The sequence below is a fragment of the Calliopsis andreniformis genome, chromosome 6 (assembly GCF_051401765.1).
Source record: "Calliopsis andreniformis isolate RMS-2024a chromosome 6, iyCalAndr_principal, whole genome shotgun sequence".
Taxonomy (NCBI): domain Eukaryota; kingdom Metazoa; phylum Arthropoda; class Insecta; order Hymenoptera; family Andrenidae; genus Calliopsis; species Calliopsis andreniformis.
The window spans coordinates 2,557,634-2,578,393 of NC_135067.1; the positions used below are offsets into that span (position 1 = coordinate 2,557,634).

General features: G+C 46.5%; 1 protein-coding gene, 1 non-coding gene and 2 pseudogenes across 2 annotated transcripts in view; 1 reads left to right on the plus strand and 3 right to left on the minus strand.

Annotated features, from left to right (window-relative positions):
- The window catches only part of LOC143180604 (adenylate cyclase type 6), a 393,507-nt gene that overhangs the window by 105,207 nt on the left and 267,540 nt on the right, over nt 1–20,760 (plus strand). The window lies entirely within an intron of this gene.
- Nucleotides 1,189–1,370, minus strand: LOC143181304 (U2 spliceosomal RNA; annotated as a pseudogene).
- Nucleotides 8,458–8,638, minus strand: LOC143181301 (U2 spliceosomal RNA; annotated as a pseudogene).
- Nucleotides 15,960–16,152, minus strand: LOC143181295 (U2 spliceosomal RNA). The gene has a single exon (XR_013002266.1). It is a non-coding gene; the product is annotated as a U2 spliceosomal RNA (small nuclear RNA).

A 20,760-nucleotide genomic window follows, 5' to 3' on the forward strand; every position in this document is an offset into this window, starting at 1 on the left:
CTTTTTGATCATTTTTTTTTGACTCTGCATTCTGTGACTTGGGAACTTAGCTCCGGACTGATAAGTCCTGCCCTTCTATTACTATGTTTTTGATTATTAACTTATATGGTTTCCTCTTGCTTCGCTATATAATGCTCATCTATTTTTTTCGCTACGTTCCGCAGCACCAGCACCAGCACGACGTTCTCCAGCACGACGCTCTAACCCAGCACGACGATCTAACCAACCCGTATCATGCACGTTATACCGCCTTGGTTACTGAGCTACTATACGGTTCGTCACCTATAGTTTCAATATATTAGGTCGCCACTACAGATATATATATATTATATGAAAGCAAATAATTATGGATATTTGAACAATACAAATAAATAAACGAACCAATAGATAAATAAATAAATAAATCTGTATAGATAAATAAATAAATAAGTAAATATATAAATAGAACAGCGACTAGATGGATCTGTAAATGGTTAAGTACTACTAGACATATATTAAAGGACTAGAGTTATTAGAAGGCAGTTCGAGTCTAGGGAACAGTGGGCACCCGAGGAGTCGAGTCGGATGAACTTATTTTAAGAAAGTAGAGTGTGTGTGGGCTGACAGGTGGTTCACTCCACCGCAAAGGAGAGGGACTGGGGGTGTCAATCGCGCACCCCGACCGTCGAATGTGTCGAAAAATTTGAGGCACCACGCGGTGCCAATGAATAATATAAAAATAATTGGACTCTAACGAGTCCAATCTTCAAATAATAAAATTAATTCAACGGCCGGGGCAGCACGATGACAAGGACGAAGGAACCGTTCTCGCATAAACACGAGAACGTTGGATAGGATAAACTTCTATTTGAAATAGAAGTGGGGTAGAGGAAGGAAGGCTATGCTTGGACGCGTAGCGACCTCGCACAGCAAGGGAAAGGAGTAGCGGTGGAGTACTCACCCACCGGTCCCGCGCTGCCGTCTGCGCACCCACACACACTCGACACTCCACTCCTGTAGGCACCTCACTGCTCCTGCGTGGTAGAGTTGCGTGGTTTAAACGCAGGGGGTGGTACTTACCGCTTCTCGGCATATGGCGCGTGGAAAAATAGGCGAAAGATCAAAGTGTAGCGGTTAGCGAAAAATTTGATTTTTCGACAAGCGCTTAAAAAAAAAGTGAGTAGTGGCTGTAAATTATGCTTGGAAATAGTTTATTGAGCCAATTCTGGCGGCACTGCAATGCCAGACCGACTCGCGACAGAGGTGGAGCAAGCTCCAACTGCTCCGTCAATTTCCAAAAATCAGATTAATATTCTGACTCCCCAATGGGGAGTGTATCAGATATTAAGCTGATAAGAACAGATTAAAGAGCGTTTATTGATCGAATTCATCAAACTTCCCCTGGTGAACAATACTCGCCAGGGGTACATTGTTGCCACCTTTGTAACATTGAAAGCTCGTGGTTGTCAATTCATATAAACATAGCGATTAACGCAGTCGGCAAATAAAAGAAACAGTCAGTACATTAAAAGAAGACGATTACAGAATAAAAAAAAAAATCGCACTGAGCTATACGTAATTACGCTCCGAGTCCAGCGATGTAAGCGGGTGTTAGCCTTGTCAACAGATAATAAGGGACGGAATACAGAATAAGAAATATCAGTCGGTGCCTGCTCGGCGCGCTGAATATTTGAGCGAGGTCGCTATACAGCCAGAGTAGTCCCGCTAAAACATGCAACTACTGCGCGCCGCGGTCGGTCGCAACCGTCGACGGCATAGCGGCAGGGGCGCCCGCCGGGACCCGGTACTGCCTTACCCCTGACATGCTCAACGTAGACGTCCCTCGACCATCTAATGGTCTCCGAAACAATAAGCCTGCGCATCAGAGACGCGTAATGGCGCGAGATGTTGAGGCGCCTCAGCACAGGCTCATTGGCCGGATCCCATGTACCAAGGGCACCAACGACGATCGCATCAACGGTGACGTCGTAGCCCTGAGAGTGCAGACCAGCGGCTAATGGAGAATACTTTAAGATCTTGGATCTCCGAGCATCCTCCATAGCCTTTTGCTGGTTCTCAAAGGCTACAGTGACATCCACGATGTTGATGCGTTTCGCCACGTCGTCGCGGACTACCAAGTCCGGACGGAGCGTGGCTAGATCGCCATCGACACCCTCGACCCGCTGGTTGACGCGGATCGTTCCCCTCAGTCTACAGGCCTTCGCCACGCGCTCCAAAATCGCGTCGTGGCGAAGCTGCAGAGCCGCCGAGTGGGGCAGACAGTGGCAAATAACGTGGGGGAGAGTTTCCCTCGCGTACCCGCACCGCCTGCATCGCCGGTCACCAGTGCCCCAACGCCTGGCTCCGTTCAGAGGCAGGACGTCGAGTCGGGCACGGTGGACGAAACGCCACTCGGCAAACCGGACATACTTGCCGTCCCTGAGAAAGCCATTGCTGACTCCCGAGCGGGACGACACCTGGTAAACCTTCCCTTGGTCAGGCTTAGCCAGGAGAGAGCAGAGGTAACTCTCTTGTATGGCCATCCTCAGGCGTCGAATGACCTGAGATCTGGCACCCGGTGTAATAAGAGTCCGCCGTCCCTCCGACCCCCTGCATTCGAGCATGAGGCCATCGGAAACGGTATCGTGTCGCCACGCCAGGCAAAGGCGTTGGGCCTGGCGACGCGAGGCGAGTCGAACCCTTGTCCAAAGGCTCGGGACCGCCTCGTCTTTGCAGGTAAGCAACCTGAAAGCATTGGCGATCGCGAGAACGTCGGCCAAGTCTGCCATCGGGATGAGTCCGGCCCCTCCCCTCCAAGTGGGGAGGTAAACTACCTCCGCACTTGCGCGCTGGGGGAGGTTCATCCAGCCCTTGACCAGCCGTTTGACCAGTTTGTCAAACTTGGACAAGGGTCCCTTCTCGACCGCACCGCTGCGTAAGATGTGGTCCATCCGTGGCAGGATGAACGTCCGAAGAGCGTCCATCTTCTGCCACGGAGCCAGCAGCGATGCGTCGATCGCTCTCGCGTCCTCCATCATCCGTGTGATGGTGGCGACAGGAGTTTGGCTTACGCGGTGTCCTACGGGAACACCCAGGTAGTCGTAAGCCTCTCCCTCTCCCAAGGCTTTGAGCTCCTCCTGTTGGAGGGAAAACACGGTCGGCAGGGCTTTTCGTGAGCCACCCTTACCACGAAGGTGCAGGGTAGCACACTTTTTGGAATTGAATCCCGCCCTGGCCGCCGCCTCCTGGATGGTGTCGAGGAGGAGCTTCATCTCCTCCGGGGACGCAGCCACAAGTACGATGTCGTCCGCGTAGGCCAATGAGCGGTGGGTCACCTCCCCCAACCTATAGCCAACGGGCAGGGATTCGATGGTCTGAATCACCCGCTCGATGGCCAGGTTGAAGGTCATTGGACTACCCGGACAACCTTGCTTCACGCCCGCCAAGATGGGGATGTCCTCTGTAAAACCCTGGGAGGTCCGGACTCTGGTCGTGCACCCGGTGTTCATTGAAACCAACAAACGTTGGGTGTTAGGGGGAAGTTGGGCGCCCCTAAAAGCATCGAACAGGACCTCGTGGGGGATGGAACCGAACGCATTCGTTAGGTCCAGCCACGAGGTCACTAGCTCCCGCCCCGTTCTTCGGCTGTCCTCTAGGATCTCCCTTAGCAGGAAGTTGTGCTCGTGGCACCCTTCGTGCCTCAGGAAACCCTTCTGAGGACAGCTTAGCCTCTTGCCCTTTACAGCAAAATCCATCAACCTGTCCGCCATCACTGCGGCGAACAGCTTCGGAACTGTATCGCCGAGCGCTAGCGGACGCCAGTTGGAGAGGTCGCTTCGGTCGCCCTTTTTGTGAATTAACACAGTGTTGGACGACTTCCACGACCGCGGAATGCAGCACAGTCGGAGGCAGCCATTAAATATGGCGGTGACCACGGAGCACCCTGGGTCCGCCCTCTTTATCGCGTCGTAGGTGACACCGTCCGGGCCTGGCGCAGTGTTGTGCGTCCGGCACAGACGGCTGTTCACCTCCGACGCGGAGAAGGGCTTCTCCAGCGCCCTCCGCAAGTCACCCTCCTCCTCAGCACCCCATTCCGGCCACACGTGAGGCTCACTCTCCAGGGGTACCGCAGCCGAGTACATGCGGCGGAAGAACCCGTCGACCGCGACTTTGTCGACTTCGCAAAATGGCGAGGGTCCCTCCAAGATGGTCCGCATGGCCCGGCGACGGTTTTCCCTGTAGAGGCGTTGGAGCCTCGTGGCACTCCTGACGCGATCCTCAACGTCCGGGTGTTCGGGACTCGCTTGAGGATCGCGTTGGCGGTTGCTGCGGGGCCGCGAATTCCCGTTCGCGGATGTTGGATGCCCCGCAGTCCCCTTGGTCGAGTGAGCCTTGAGGAAGGCGGACAGCTCAGCTGCGGCCTCCTCCAACTCCTCGACCGTAGCGACGGCCTCTGCCTTCGCGATAAGGGCTCTGCGAGTATTCGCGTCATCGCCCCTTCTCGCAGCCAGCTCGGGTCGCCGCTGGGGCATGGACCGCTGACGCCTTGAGTTGGCGGTTGGCGCTGGGCAGGCACGAGGACGGGGAGCCTGTCCGAGCCCACGACCGGCTCGACCGCGGGGAATGGCACCGGGTTGGCCGAGGGAGGCCGACGCCGGAGCGGAAGTCGTGGGGCGGCTTGACCCGGTCCCGTCGGGCGCCCCGGCCACAGCCGGAGACGGATGCGCACGACAGCCGCGCTCGATTATTGGGACGACGTCCTCGGTCCGTTGCGACGCACGCGGTGTACGCGACGCATTTGAATTTTTATGGGGGCTCGTGGGTGGAAGGGGTGACCCCCGCGGCGACAGTTGGTGGGTCGGGGGGAGGGACGTCCTTGGGATCCGTGTGGACACTGTTGGTCCGGCTGGTGGTGTTGGATCCTTCCTCTTCCGTATGTTAACGCCCCGCACCTCCTCTTCGCTCTCGGAGGAGCTACTGCTGCTGGAGATCCGGCGTCTCTCTCTCCTCGATCTGACCGTCCGCCAGGTGGAGATGGCATCCTCTGGCGACGACTCGGTGGCCGCTGAAGTCGACCGTTGATCCCGATATGTTGGGGTCGTCGGCCGAACCGCGGCCTCACGGATGGTGTCCAGAGGCGAAGGAGGCATCCGCGGCCGCTTTTCCATCCCGACCCCGAACCCGATGGAGATGGTCGTTGACATTATGGGGCCACCACACGACGTAGATGTAGTAGTCGTGGTGGTGAGGGTGGCCCCGCTGGTTGTTGTGACGACTAGAGGGGTCAGGAGGTTGCGGCAGGCAGTTGTGGGGGGAGATGGTGGTAGTTTCCCCCTGCAGTCAGCAGGATCGGGCCTCCCCTCCTGGCGTGGCGAAGTCGTCGTGGTAGGTGGTGTGTTGCCAGGAGGTAAGCTCACTGCTCTCAGAAGCCTGGGCCCCGACCTGATGTTGATGGTAGTGGGTGGAGGACCCTTCGCCCTGGTCCTCCTAGGGAGCTGTACAGGCTTCGGTGGTTGGCTGGAGGCCCTCGTGATCCGGCGCGTCACTGGGCTAGATGATTTATCCAGTGACGCGCGTGCCATGGTAGTGGGCGATGATTTCCTGCCGCTGCTGCTGCCACCACTGCTCGGTGGGCTAATGGCCGCCGATGATTTCCCACCGGTTCCCGTGATGGTGGTGGTGGACTGCCTCTGGCTCCGCGAGACCACCTCCGCATAGGTTGTCGGCGGGGAACGCCGTTGGCCAGAGGACGGACGGTCTCCGGAAGCCGGATGTGCCGGTGGCGTTGCAGCAATCCTCGGGGCAGTAGCTCTCGTTGAGCCAGAGTTGGTGGGGGTGATTGAGGTCCTCCCGCTGGGATTGCCGGACGCCCTCGTGGTCGTGGGTGTGACTGTCGCCCGCGTCGCGGGCCTTACAATGAGGGAAGCAGGGGACGGCGTCGCGCGCGTCGAACGGACCAAGGAACCACTCTGGCTCGTCCCAGTCGCGCCGCCACTTAATCGCGTTGCCGGTGCATTATTCCTTGGAGACGGCGCCCCTAAAGCACCCGCGGCGGCCCCGGGGTGAGCTTTCGTGACGTGGGCCTTAGTGTCTTTAAATGGGTACTTGCCCACGCCGTGGTACCCGCACAATCGACAAATATATTTCATTGTCCACTCCGGGTGGGTCCGCCGAAGATGCTGTTGGAGCGCCGTATGCGTCGAGTACTCAAAGGAGTTGCTTTTCGACGCCTTCTTTGTGAAGCACTCAGGGCATTTGAGTGCCTCAGCAAAGGGATATCTTAGAGTGATCTCCCTCACGGTGGCAGGCATTGTCATTGATAAAAGGGAGGGGGAGTAATAAAAAAAAAATCAAATTAAAGCTCCAGTCCTATAGAAAGGTAATAAGAATGAATGACTGCCCCGCGAGGTGAGACCACCGTATGGCACCGGTCAGTTCGCGGCAGATTTATAAGGGATAAATAGTTAAAATATATAAGTAATTCAGTGGTGGAGGCGGCGCGATCTGGAATCAGTGTGGGGTAAGCTGAGGAAACGCAGGCGGTAAGTATATATATAGTATAAATAGCTAAATAAAATATAATACTTTAATAAATAAATAAATATAGTAGTTAAAAGAAATAAAATTGAGTCAGTAAAGAGGATAAAATAGATAACTACAGAACGGAAATATATAAATAAGTAAACAAAACAGAACAGTAAATAAATAAATAAGACGGTGAAAGAAAAAGAAAAGAAATAAATAGATAGATAAATAAATAAATATATATGTGAATAAGTAAAATAATAGATATATAAATAAATAAATAAATAGGACAGTAGAGAAATAAATAAATAAATAGATCAAGTAATATATAAATAAATAAGTAAATAAGTAAAATAGTAAAAAGTATATATATAAATAAATCAATGTATAAAACGGTGCATAAATAAATAAGTAAAACGATAAAAATATATATGCATAAGTTAGTCAGTGAATAAATAAAACAATGTGAGAATAGATAAAACAGTAAAATAAGAAAATGTAAATAAATAAATAAGTGAATAAATAAATATAGCAATGAATGTGTAAATAAATATATCGATAATGTATATATAAACGTGTAGATTTGCGCTTACTATCAATTACCGAGCAGGCAGCTGACGATCGTCGTGACTAGAGTAGTAGTAATTTTCGTAAAACACAGTAATTAAAATAAATCACGCAACTCTATACCTTGATTTTGGCCACAGGTGAACAGCAATAGAAATGGAATCCCGTGTGTCAAATAAATAAATGAATACATATAAGTAAGTCAGTAAGTAAAACAAGATAAAGCAGTATAGAATAAAAGGAAGAAAAAGAAAAAAAAAGAAAAAAAAAAAGAAGGTAGAACGAAAATTTCCCCGTGGCGGGATTCGAACTGCCTCTCTAACACGCACGTCGTGACTCGACTGTGTACGTGCTACCGCATGGGCTACTGACTAGTTCTGCAATACAGTCTGTACAAACCGTAGTATATAGTACCGGTTTCTAAATTGAATAAGCGGAATTCGAGCAACAATTAATTTTACGTAAATATAGTAAATAAATAAATAAATAAATAAATAAATAAATAAATAAATAAATAAATAAATAGATACAGAATACAACAGATAAATCAACAGCCCAGTATACATACATAAATAAATAAATAGATAAGTAAATGTATAAATAAATAAATAGACAAGTAAATCAATAGGTAAAATAAATAGATCAGTACATAAATAATAACTAAATAAATAAATGACTCGATGAATAGGAACTAATGAACATAGATCAAGAGACTAGAAAAGTGGCAGTTCGGATCACACGAACGATGAGACCCACAGGAGCCGAAACAGGTGTACTCATTTAAATAATATGTGTGTGGGCTGGACAGGTGGTTCACTCCACCGCAAAGGAGAGGGACTGGGGGTGTCAATCGCACACCCCGACCGTCGAATATGTCGAAAATTTGAGGCACCACGCGGTGCCAATTAATGCAATGAAATAATTGGACTCTAACGAGTCCAATCTTCAAATAATAAAATTAATTCAACGGTCGGGGGAGCACGATGACAAGGACGAAGGAACCGTTCTCGCATAAACACGAGAACGTTGGAGAGGATAAACTTCTATTCGAAATAGAAGTAGGATAGAGGAAGGAGGGCTGTGCTTGGACGCGTAGCGACCTCGCACAGCAAGGGAAAGGAGTAGCGGTGGAGTACTCACCCACCGGTCCCGCGCTGCCGTCTGCGCACCCACACACACTGGACACTCCGCTCCTGTGGGCACCTCACTGCTCCTGGCGTGGTAGAGTTGCGTGGTTTAAACGCAGGGTACTTACCGCTTCTCGGCACACGGCGCGTGGAAAAATAGGCGAAAGATCAAAGTGTAGCGGTCGACCGAAAATTTGATTTTTCGACAAGCGCTTAAAAAAAAAAAGTGAGTAGTGGCTGTAAATTATTCTTGGAAATAGTTTATTGAGCCAATTCTGGCGGCACTGCAATGCCAGACCGACTCGCGACAGAGGTGGAGCAAGCTCCAACTGCTCCGTCAATTTCCAAAAATCAGATTAATATTCTGACTCCCCAATGGGGAGTGTATCAGATATTAAGCTGATAAGAACAGATAAAGAGCGTTTATTAATAAAATTCATCCAACTTCCCCTGGTGAACAGTACTCACCAGGGGTACATTATATGGAACACAGCAGTCACGTTCATGACTCGTCATCCAACAGTAAAATATAATATAAGGGACTAGCCCAGTCATAATAGAATACACGCAGTCGGACAATAAACAAAAATTATACGGTCATAAACAAAAATCGCATTGGCTGTGTCGCACGCTCCACGTCCAGCGATGTATGCGGGTATTACCTTTGTCAATGTACAATAAAAAAAAGGCAAGTAATATAATACAAAACATAGTCTCGGTCAGTGCCTGCTCGGCGCGCTGAGTATATGGACAGTAACGTTGTAGAGCCAGAGTTGTCCCACTACAGCATCTAATTATTGCACGTCGCCGTCGGTCGCAGCCGCCGACGGCATAGCGGCAGGGGCGCCCGCCGGGACCCGGTACTGCCTTACCCCTGAGACATGCTCCACGTAGACGTCCCTCGACCATCTAATGGTTTCCGAAACAACGAGCCTGCGCATCAGAGACGCGTAGCGGCGCGAAATATTGAGGCGCCTCAGCACAGGCTCGTTGGCCGGATCCCATGTACCAAGGGCACCAACGACGATCGCATCAACGGTGACGTCGTAGCCCTGAGAGTGCAGACCAGCGGCTAATGGAGAATACTTTAAGATCTTGGATCTCCGAGCATCCTCCATAGCCTTTTGCTGGTTCTCAAAGGCTACCGTGACATCCACGATGTTGATGCGTTTCGCCACGTCGTCGCGGACTACCAAGTCCGGACGGAGCGTGGCTAGATCGCCATCGACACCCTCGACCCGCTGGTTGACGCGGATCGTTCCCCTCAGTCTACAGGCCTTCGCCACGCGCTCCAAAATCGCGTCGTGGCGAAGCTGCAGAGCCGCCGAGTGGGGCAGACAGTGGCAAATAACGTGGGGGAGAGTTTCCCTCGCGTACCCGCACCGCCTGCATCGCCGGTCACCAGTGCCCCAACGCCTGGCTCCGTTCAGAGGCAGGACGTCGAGTCGGGCACGGTGGACGAAACGCCACTCGGCAAACCGGACATACTTGCCGTCCCTGAGAAAGCCATTGCTGACTCCCGAGCGGGACGACACCTGGTAAACCTTCCCTTGGTCAGGTTTAGCCAGAAGAGAGCAGAGGTAACTCTCCTGTATGGCCATCCTCAGGCGTCGAATGACCTGAGATCTGGCACCCGGTGTTATTAGAATCCGCCGTCCCTCCGACCCCCTGCATTCGAGCATGAGGCCATCGGAAACGGTATCGTGTCGCCACGCCAGGCAAAGGCGTTGGGCCTGGCGACGCGAGGCGAGTCGAACCCTTGTCCAAAGGCTCGGGTCACCCAGGGGATCGCGGGCGAAGGGTCCTTCCAGGGAACCTGAAAGGAACTCCGCGATTTCCTCCTGGGAGGGCTGGTGGCCAGTTCTTCGTTGGACTGCATCCCTCAGGGAGAGTTTGGCCCGTCCCGCGACCGCCTCGTCTTTGCAGGTAAGCAACCTGAAAGCATTGGCGATCGCGAGAACGTCGGCCAAGTCTGCCATCGGGATGAGTCCGGCCCCTCCCCTCCAAGTGGGGAGGTAAACTACCTCCGCACTTGCGCGCTGGGGGAGGTTCATCCAGCCCTTGACCAGCCGTTTGACCAGTTTGTCAAACTTGGACAAGGGTCCCTTCTCGACCGCACCGCTGCGTAAGATGTGGTCCATCCGTGGCAGGATGAACGTCCGAAGAGCGTCCATCTTCTGCCACGGAGCCAGCAGCGATGCGTCGATCGCTCTCGCGTCCTCCATCATCCGTGTGATGGTGGCGACAGGAGTTTGGCTTACGCGGTGTCCTACGGGAACACCCAGGTAGTCGTAAGCCTCTCCCTCTCCCAAGGCTTTGAGCTCCTCCTGTTGGAGGGAAAACACGGTCGGCAGGGCTTTTCGTGAGCTACCCTTACCACGAAGGTGCAGGGTAGCACACTTTTTGGGATTGAACTTCAATCCCGCCCTGGCCGCCGCCTCCTGGATGGTGTCGAGGAGGAGCTTCATCTCCTCCGGGGACGCAGCCACAAGTACGATGTCGTCCGCGTAGGCCAATGAGCGGTGGGTCACCTCCCCCAACCTATAGCCAACGGGCAGGGATTCGATGGTCTGAATCACCCGCTCGATGGCCAGGTTGAAGGTCATTGGACTACCCGGACAACCTTGCTTCACGCCCGCCAAGATGGGGATGTCCCCTGTAAAACCCTGGGAGGTCCGGACTCTGGTCGTGCACCCGGTGTTCATTGAAACCAATAAACGTTGGGTGTTAGGGGGAAGTTGGGCGCCCCTAAAAGCGTCGAACAGGACCTCGTGGGGGATGGAACCGAACGCATTCGTTAGGTCCAGCCACGAGGTCACTAGCTCCCGCCCCGTTCTTCGGCTGTCCTCTAGGATCTCCCTTAGCAGGAAGTTGTGCTCGTGGCACCCTTCGTGCCTCAGGAAACCCTTCTGAGGACAGCTTAGCCTTTTGCCCTTTACAGCAAAATCCATCAACCTGTCCGCCATCACTGCGGCGAACAGCTTCGGAACTGTATCGCCGAGCGCTAGCGGACGCCAGTTGGAGAGGTCGCTTCGGTCGCCCTTTTTGTGAATTAACACAGTGTTGGACGACTTCCACGACCGCGGAATGCAGCACAGTCGGAGGCAGCCATTGAATATGGCGGTGACCACGGAGCACCCTGGGTCCGCCCTCTTTATCGCGTCGTAGGTGACACCGTCCGGGCCTGGCGCAGTGTTGTGCGTCCGGCACAGACGGCTGCTCACCTCCGACGCGGAGAAGGGCTTCTCCAACGCCCTCCGTAAGTCACCCTCCTCCTCAGTACCCCACTCCGGCCACACGTGAGGCTCACTCTCCAGGGGTTCCGCAGCCGAGTACATGCGGCGGAAGAACCCGTCGACCGCGACTTTGTCGACTTCGCAAAATGGCGAGGGTCCCTCCAAGATGGTCCGCATGGCCCGGCGACGGTTTTCCCTGTAGAGGCGTTGGAGCCTCGTGGCACTCCTGACGCGATCCTCAACGTCCGGGTGTTCGGGACTCGCTTGAGGATCGCGTTGGCGGTTGCTGCGGGGCCGCGAATTCCCGTTCGCGGATGTTGGTTGCCCCGCAGTCCCCTTGGTCGAGTGAGCCTTGAGGAAGGCGGACAGCTCAGCTGCGGCCTCCTCCAACTCCTCGACCGTAGCGACGGCCTCTGCCTTCGCGATAAGGGCTCTGCGAGTATTCGCGTCATCGCCCCTTCTCGCAGCCAGCTCGGGTCGCCGCTGGAGCATGGACCGCTGGCGCCTTGAGTTGGCGGTTGGCGCTGGGCAGGCACGAGGACGGGGAGCCTGTCCGAGCCCACGACCGGCTCGACCGCGGGGAATGGCACCGGGTTGGCCGAGGGAGGCCGACGCCGGAGCGGAAGTCGTGGGGCGGCTTGACCCGGTCCCGTCGGGCGCCCCGGCCGCAGCCGGGGACGGATGCGCACGACAGCTGCGCTCGATTATGGGGACGATATCCTCGGCCCGCTGCGACGCGCGCGGTGTACGCGACGCAGTTGAATTTTCTGGGGGGCTCGTAGGGGGGAGAGACGACCCCCGGGGCGACAGTAGATGGGCTTGGGTTGGGGACGTCCTTGGGATCCGTGGAGGTGCAGTAGTAGCTGGTGGTGATGGTGGATCCCTTCTCTTACTCCTCCGTCTATTCACACCCCGCACCTCCTCATCGCTCTCGGAGGAACTACTACCGCTAGCGATCCGGCGTCTCTCTTTCCTTGTTCTGACCGTCCGCCAGGTGAAGATGGCGTCCTCTGGCGACGACTTGGCCGTTGGAGTCGCCTGTAGACCCTGGTTCGTGGGGGTCGCCAGTTGACCCGTGGTCTCACGGATAGTGGCCAGAGGTGATGGAGGCATCCTTGGCCGCTCCTTCGACCTGACCCCAGGCCCGATGAATATGGCTGTTGCCATGATGGAGCCACCACACGACGTGGATGTTGTAGTCGTGGTGGTTAGGGTGGCCCCACTCGTAGATATGGCAACTGGGGGGGTCAGGGGGCTGCAGCATACGGCGACGGGGGTGGGTGGTGAAGATCTCCCCCTGCAGTCAGCAGCATCCACTAGGTTGGGCCTCCCCTCCTGGTTTGGCGAAGCGATGGTGACGGGAGTTGTGTCACCAGGAGGTAGGCTCGTTGCCCTCGAAAGCCTGGCTCCTCCTCTGATGGTGGCCGTTATAGGTGGAGGACCCTTCGCCCTGGTCCTCTTTATGGGCTGCACAGGCTTCGGGGGCTGGCTGGAGGCCCTTGTGATCCTACGCGTCACCGGACTCGGTGTTTTGTCCGGTGACGCGCGTGCCTTGGCGGTGGGTGGCATCTTTTTACTGCTGCTGCTGCCGCCGCTGCTCGGTGGTGTGGCGGCCGTCGATGTCCTCCTGTTGGTCCCCGTGGTGGTCGTGGTGGACTTCCTCTGGCTCCGCGAGACCAGCTCCGCGTAGGTCGTCGGCGGGAGGCGTCGTTGGCCAGAGGACGGACGGTCGTTACTGGCCGGATGCGTAGGTGGTGTAACGGTGGAGTTTGGGGTAGCAGTTCTCGTCGAGCTCGAAGTGGTGGGGGTGACGGAGGTTCTCCCGCTGATGTTGCGGGACGTCCTCGTGGTCGCGGGGGTGACTGTCGCCCGCGTCGCGGGCCTTACAATAAGGGCGGTAGGGGACGGCGTCGCGCGCGTCGAACGGACCGAGGAACCACTCTGGCTCGTCCTAGTCGCGCCGCCACTTAACCGCGGTGCCGGTGCATTATTGCATTGGGACGGCGCTCCCGGAGCACCCGCGGCGGCCCCGGGGTGGGCTTTTGTGACGTGGGCCTTGACATCTTTGAATGGATATCCGCCCACGCCACTGTATCCACAAAAAGAACAAACATATTTGATTGTCCACCCCGGGTGGGTCCGCCGGAGATGCTGCTGAAACGCCGTGTGCGTCGGGTACTCAAAAGAGTTACTCTTCGACGCTTTTTTGCTAAAGCACTCGGGACATTTGAGTGCCTCAGCAAAGGGGTATGTCAGGGTAATCTCCCTCCCGTTGGCAAGCATTATGAATTAGTAATAATGAGTCAGTATCGTGAATGCCTGCCCCGTGGAGGGAGACCACCGTATGGCACCGGTAACCTAACGCGGGTTATACAAAATAAATAAATTATACAAAAATATAAATAAATAATACAAACAAAAAAAAAGAAAAATATGTATAAATAAATAAATAGATAAATAAATAAATAGATAAGTAAATAAATAAATAAGTAAATAAATAAATAAATAGGTAAATAAATAAATAGATGACTAGATCGGTAAGTGCTTGGGTGTGTGTGGCGGCACGATCCAGGATCTCTGTCACTAATACCGACAGACCGCACGCAATATACGTGGTAAATCCAAAAAATAAAAAAAATTAAATAAAATAAGTAAATAAATAAATAGATGAATACGCGCAGTAGATCACTTAATAAGTACAGTCGATAGATAAAATAAATAAAAGAAATAAAAGCAGTAAAAGACGTGCAATAAATAAGATAGATAAAATAGAATAAATAAACGAGAATCAACAAAATAAATAAATAGTGTAAATAGTGTCGATAGAATAGATAAAATAAAACAGAATAGTTAGGATAAGTAAAATAGATAAGATGAATAAATATGTAAAATAAATTAATTAGATCAAATAGATTAAATAAATAACATAAGTGAAATAGGTAAAATGAATTGCATAGTTCGATAAATAGGACAACACTTAAATATGTAAATAGAAAAGTATAACAATAAATATAAAAAGTATAGATAGATAAAAGAAACAAATAAAACCGTAAAGAATAAGTATAAATAAATAGACGAAATCGTATAAATATAGATAAATAAATGGGACGATAATTACACAAATAAATAAATAAATAGTTAGGTATGACTGTTCAGTCTCGCACTTACTATCTACTGCCGAGCAGGCAACTGACGGTCGTCACGACTAGTAAAATGAGCGAACTAAGTAGTATAAAATAAAATACGATAAACCACGCAAACTCAGTCACTGTGTCTAATATTGCCAGTCTTAAGAGAGAGATAATATAATATAGAACAAAATAAAATAAAATTTGATAGAATGAAATAAAATAAAATAAAATAGGACGAATGGAATATACTAAAGTTGACTAGAAATAATAACAGAAAAAGAAAAAAAAAAAGAAAGAAAAAAAAAATATATATATATAGATTATAAAATGTCGAAATCACCTGCACGAGATTCGAACTGCTCCTTTCTACTACAGCGTAGCGGTCTTATACCGTGCACGTTACCGCCCTAGCCAACGCGTGCTCACGAATAAACGTTTATACGATTCGGTACATATATAATTGTCAGTTTCTGAATTGAACTAGCCACAGACAGTGATCAATAAATAAATAAATAAATAGATATGTAAATAAATATATCGATAAATAGAAGAATAAATAAACAAATAAATAAGTAAATAAATAAATAGGTGAAGTAAATAAATAAGCAAATAAATAAGTAAATAAGTAAATAAATAAATAAATAAGTAAATAAATCAATGACTAGGTACATAGACAAATAAATAGAAACTGACAAATGTACATTAAGGGACTAGATTTCTCACGAGCAGCTCGGATCTCTTAGGAACAATGAGGCGCCAAAGGAGTCAAATTGAGTGGTCTTGTTTTAAAAGAAAGATTAAGTGTGTGTAGGCTGGACAGGTGGTTCACTCCACCGCAAAGGAGAGGGACTGGGGGTGTCAATCGCACACCCCGACCGTCGAATATGTCGAAAATTTGAGGCACCACGCGGTGCCAATTAATTCAGTAAAATAATTGGACTCTAACGAGTCCAATCTTCAAATAATAAAATTAATTCAACGGCCGGGGGAGCACGATGACAAGGACGAAGGAACCGTTCTCGCATAAACACGAGAACGTTGGATAGGATACTTCTATTTGAAAATAGAAGTGGGACAGAGGAAGGAGGGCTGTGCTTGGACGCGTAGCGACCTCGCACAGCAAGGGAAGGGAGTAGCGGTGGAGTACTCACCCACCGGTCCCGCGCTGCCGTCTGCGCACCCACACACACTCGACACTCCACTCCTGTGGGCACCTCACTGCTCCTGCGTGGTAGAGCTGCGTGGTTTAAACGCAGGGTTACTTACCGCTTCTCGGCACACGGCGCGTGGAAAAGTAGGCGAAAGATCAAAGTGTAGCGGTTAGCGAAAAATTTGATTTTTCGACAAGCGCTTAAAAAAAAGTGAGTAGTGGCTGTAAATTATGCCTGGAAATAGTTTATTGAGCCAATTCTGGCGGCACTGCAATGCCAGACCGACTCGCGACAGAGGTGGAGCAAGCTCCAACTGCTCCGTCAATTTCCAAAAATCAGATTAATATTCTGACTCCCCAATGGGGAGTGTATCAGATATTAAGCTGATAAGAACAGATACTACACTTTGATCTTAGCCATAAGGCCGAGAAGCGATGTTTATTGTTTTTGAAACAGCTCTTATATAGTTTAGATTGTGGAAAAGACATGCGAGAAAGTATTCAGTGAATGTCCCTCTCGCGGTGGTTGTATGAAGTACATACTTCGCGTCACGTATACGTTCGTTTATTTGAAAATATGCTAACATAATTATTCCAAATGTTATCTGTGTTAAGAATAATTTAATAAAAATGGAGCATATTGAATATAAAAATGTTTCGCATATGTCATGAGAAAGTATTTATTCTTGTATTGTAATCACGAAGAATATGTTAATCATATTCCAAATGTCATCGACTTTATATGTTTCACAGCAACATTGTAAACCAATTTTACATACTAATTTGTGGTTTGCTATAAAATACGGAAAGTGCTTAAAGATCTGTGCTCAGCTGAAGGAACAAATTGTTAATTTCTGTGGTGAATATTGTTGTTCTTTATTCAGTGCAGCATCATATGCTTATATGCGTGACTTTATTTATTGCTGGTAATTTAATATTACAATTTCAAAAGCCTGGAGATACTATGTTTGGCTGTGGTAAAAAAAACATTCGGAAAGCGTTTCAGGATACAAGAAATGGATCTTACATAAAACGATATTGAATAGTTGACATAAAATAGGATTTTGATCGTCTAGATATTATGCCGTTACTATTAAGATACATCTGTGTATCTACTAAAAGGAGCAAGACAAATTCTACTTAAGTTTTAAGTATGTACATTGATTAAGAAAAATTTAAGATGGAGTATAACATTTTTATTCTAAAAAACGTGGGTGGGGACAAAAATAATACGTCCCTATGGAGACGAAAGTAACATGTTACTTTTGTCCACATAAAAGTTCAATGGATGTACATTGCAAAAAGACAATGAAGGAACAAAGCAAGCACAATATACGGGATAGAAATTCTTTACATAACAATGACTGTACATGTCTGGTTTGTTTGGAGCCTTTTAGTGAAGGCTGTTCGAGAGAGAAGTGGATCCAATGTCTAAATTGTAGGGGTTGGTTCCGTGAAGACTACACCATAAGTGATCTTCATTATGTATGTCATAATTGTAATTTAGAGTAGATAAAGGATATCATTGAGCCAATACACGATACCAAAAATATATACAAATTTAATTATGCTTTTTATCTTCCATTACTTAAAATATATCTCTTTTTATCGGTACTAAAATATGTTTATTTAAATGCTTGTTGCTATCGTTTTTTATAAGAAACTATTCTATTTTTGCATTTAAAAAAATGGCAGTATCTTTTTTAGTTATTAACTATATGGAAATTTAGGATGATACAGTTAAAAGATGTATCTCTTACAGGAAAAACATTAGTATCATTTCCATTCCTAGCTGAAAAAATATTCCCAAACTTATGTAGCTTTTCGGGCTTCTAAATAGATGTAACCCCTTAAGACGTACGTTTTGTTTTTATATCTTAGATATAAAAAAGATAATTGGCAGCTGGGCCAAATGTAAAGCATGTTATTTTTATTCCCGTTCTCTCCTAAGCTTAAGATTTTATACTCTCAGAGCTTCTTTCGAGTACACATCTTCTTACTGGTTATTAATCCACCTGGTATACCAGTTGAAATATATAACTTAGTTTAAAGTAAAACTTGTCTATTTTAATACTTTTACAGGCAGTGCCGCCCTTAACAACTGGTAAACCATAGCGCTCCATGTTCAAGGAACCCCGCAGTTATTTTTAGCTACTTCCACATTTCATAAGAAAAACATTAATGTTATTTATTTACTTGTAAATTATATGTAATGAATTTTGTTATGTATTTATTGCAGTATACAGTAAATATTTGCTGAACTTGTTTTTTATTTACAAAATATTTCGTTTCATATCATAATGTCCATTTTATTGCAGTGTTAACCTTAAATACATATGAGTTACAATAATCTATCTCATTGTCAGTGCATATATAATCATAATCAGACGATCGATTAATCAAAAGTATAATTTAAAAATAATTGGTTATACATGTAATAAATTGCACTTCACACAATTATAGTTTATTAATAGTACTGTAATTTCAGCTAAACGGTAATTACAATTTAAATCTAATTGCTATATATCTTAATCCTAATTGTGTATGGAAATTACAAGTGTAATGGAAGCTAGTATTTGGCAGTCTAAATTACATAACCATGAATTATAATTATGTAGAACCATTTCGATAATATATAATTATTAAATGTAAAGCTTAATCATAATTAAGATAATAAAACCTACGAACTCACAAAAACATTCTCTTAATTATGAATCTAATTAGATTCGCAATTGTAATTACGATTGACAACAATTTAATAATTGAAGAATTTAATTCGTAATTGAATTAACTATTACAGTTTATTAATTATTGTAATTAGTATATATGAATTTAGTAACATTTAATCCAGTTCCTCGTATAAATCATTATATCACTGTAAACTATAAACTGAAAATGAAAATTGGTAATATAATAAATTAAACTTTGATTTGATATAAACCAATTGTTTTATATTTTATAACGTTTCATCAAAGAAGTATTGTATGTTCAGAGAAATAATTTTCTTCGTTGTAATTCATGATATTTGAGAAACGTTTAACGCTTGAATTTCCAAACTACTGCACAAAATTATTGTCACAATTCCTAAGTGGCATCGAGCGAACTCGGCAAGGGTCTAACGATGTTATTAACTTTCTGCTCTACAATTTGACACACAACGTGCGCATCATCGACCGGAACTTTTCAGCGCTTAACACACTCTGACACAACTTCTTGTGCTTTATGAATTTTAATCAGCTTTCAAATTTCCATAATTTTAATAATGCCTATCTTCCACTCCACCATTAATTAATATCTATCACCGGTTTTCACCGTAGTATCAGAATTTGATATTCATTGCAAAAACAAATATTTCTGCCTTCATTGTTAAATGAATTTCACATAGCCATACGTTGCGATAGTGATTGTTACATTGTCGGCTGAACTGACTTTGCTGTAAAATCCTAAAATGCGGGTTATACATTATTAATGAACACGTCGCACAGTAATATTAATAAAACATGACTCGGTAATTTCTAAATTGGAAGTCACTCATTAAGGTTATAAACTTAAATTAAAAATTTCATTAAAAATTACCTGACAACTGAAGTAGATTACGTATTATGTAGCAAGAATACTTTACATAGTGTATATAAATTTATCACAATTTAGTGATATTGTGCATAAAATTCATTAGAAACGAATAGCCAATTCATATTTAAGTCGATATATTTTTCATAAATCAGAAAACGTACAATAAATTCAAAAGTTGTAAGTATTACAACAACTTAATCAAAGATTTAACGGTAAGCTGGTACACATAGAGGACATACTTACATAACATGCATATAGGTAGATAGATCTTGGTTCATATGGTGTTAGAGACACAAAAGAGTTACTATGAGAAAGAATTACATCTCTCACAATACTAATTGTAAGATTGTCCTCACATTCAATCCTAATTTCTTTCATCGAAACTGCTCTTTTAAAAAAATGAAGTTTTTTCTTGACACTTTACAGGTATCTACAGTGTAACTATCTTATCACCAAAAAATAGGCGAATAATAAAATTCTGATTAATAAAGGTACACCGATTTAAGTACAATCTAACTTTTGTAACATTTACGACTTTTTTAATGATTAAGGAAGTATATAAAATTTTATGATGACACTTGTGCGGATCATCCTATTCTAAATTTATCTACTTTATTAGTAAAAATGATAAAATAATTTTAATTAATGAAATGTCGAATACCTCACACTTCTGTGACAATATCTATTATTCCAAATTAAAACATTTCAATTTTCATTTAATGGGTGCAATATCTTCCGTTAAAAAGTATTACCATCGTTTTTCATTTTAGAGAACAGATTTTCAAGTGTAAATTTTTAGTAACGAAGATTGTTACAGTACACATTACTACGTACGCTTCAAAAAGTGTAGATTTTCAATAAAACGAAAATTTTGTTCACTTTCTCCCGTTTCGCTGTGAAAACCTCCGTAAATCAAAATAAAAAGTTTAACTCGAATTATTTACCACATATTTAGGTGCACATTTTACACCTAGAACTCGAATTTAGAATAACCAAACCTCACCAAATCGAAGTTTACCTCTATAAGTCGAAGTTTTATCGTTCGTTACCACTATAGCTCGAAGTTATAGGTATGTGCCCTCATTTGGCAAACAAATGAATGCTGGAAAACATAAGATAATACATGCTATGTCTCTACTCCTTCATTCATGCAAGCTGGTCATTTGTCATAAATCAAATATATAATTCCCATCATCGTCTTAAAACTGGCATCTTTACATTTACATTGAGTAAACTGAGTTGTAGGAGGAAATCTAAAACACTAACACTTTTCAAGTTGAAATTGAATTTTTCTCTGTTTAAGTTATTACAACCAGTACCTTATTAATTTTAGTACAAACTCTCTGTAAGTCAAATTTTCGGATATTAAATCTCTCTTTCTCGAAAACTTTGATAAATCGAAACTTCTATAATTCGAAGGTTTTAGCTCTTCCCTTTAGATTCGAGTTATCAAGGATCGATTGTAATATGTA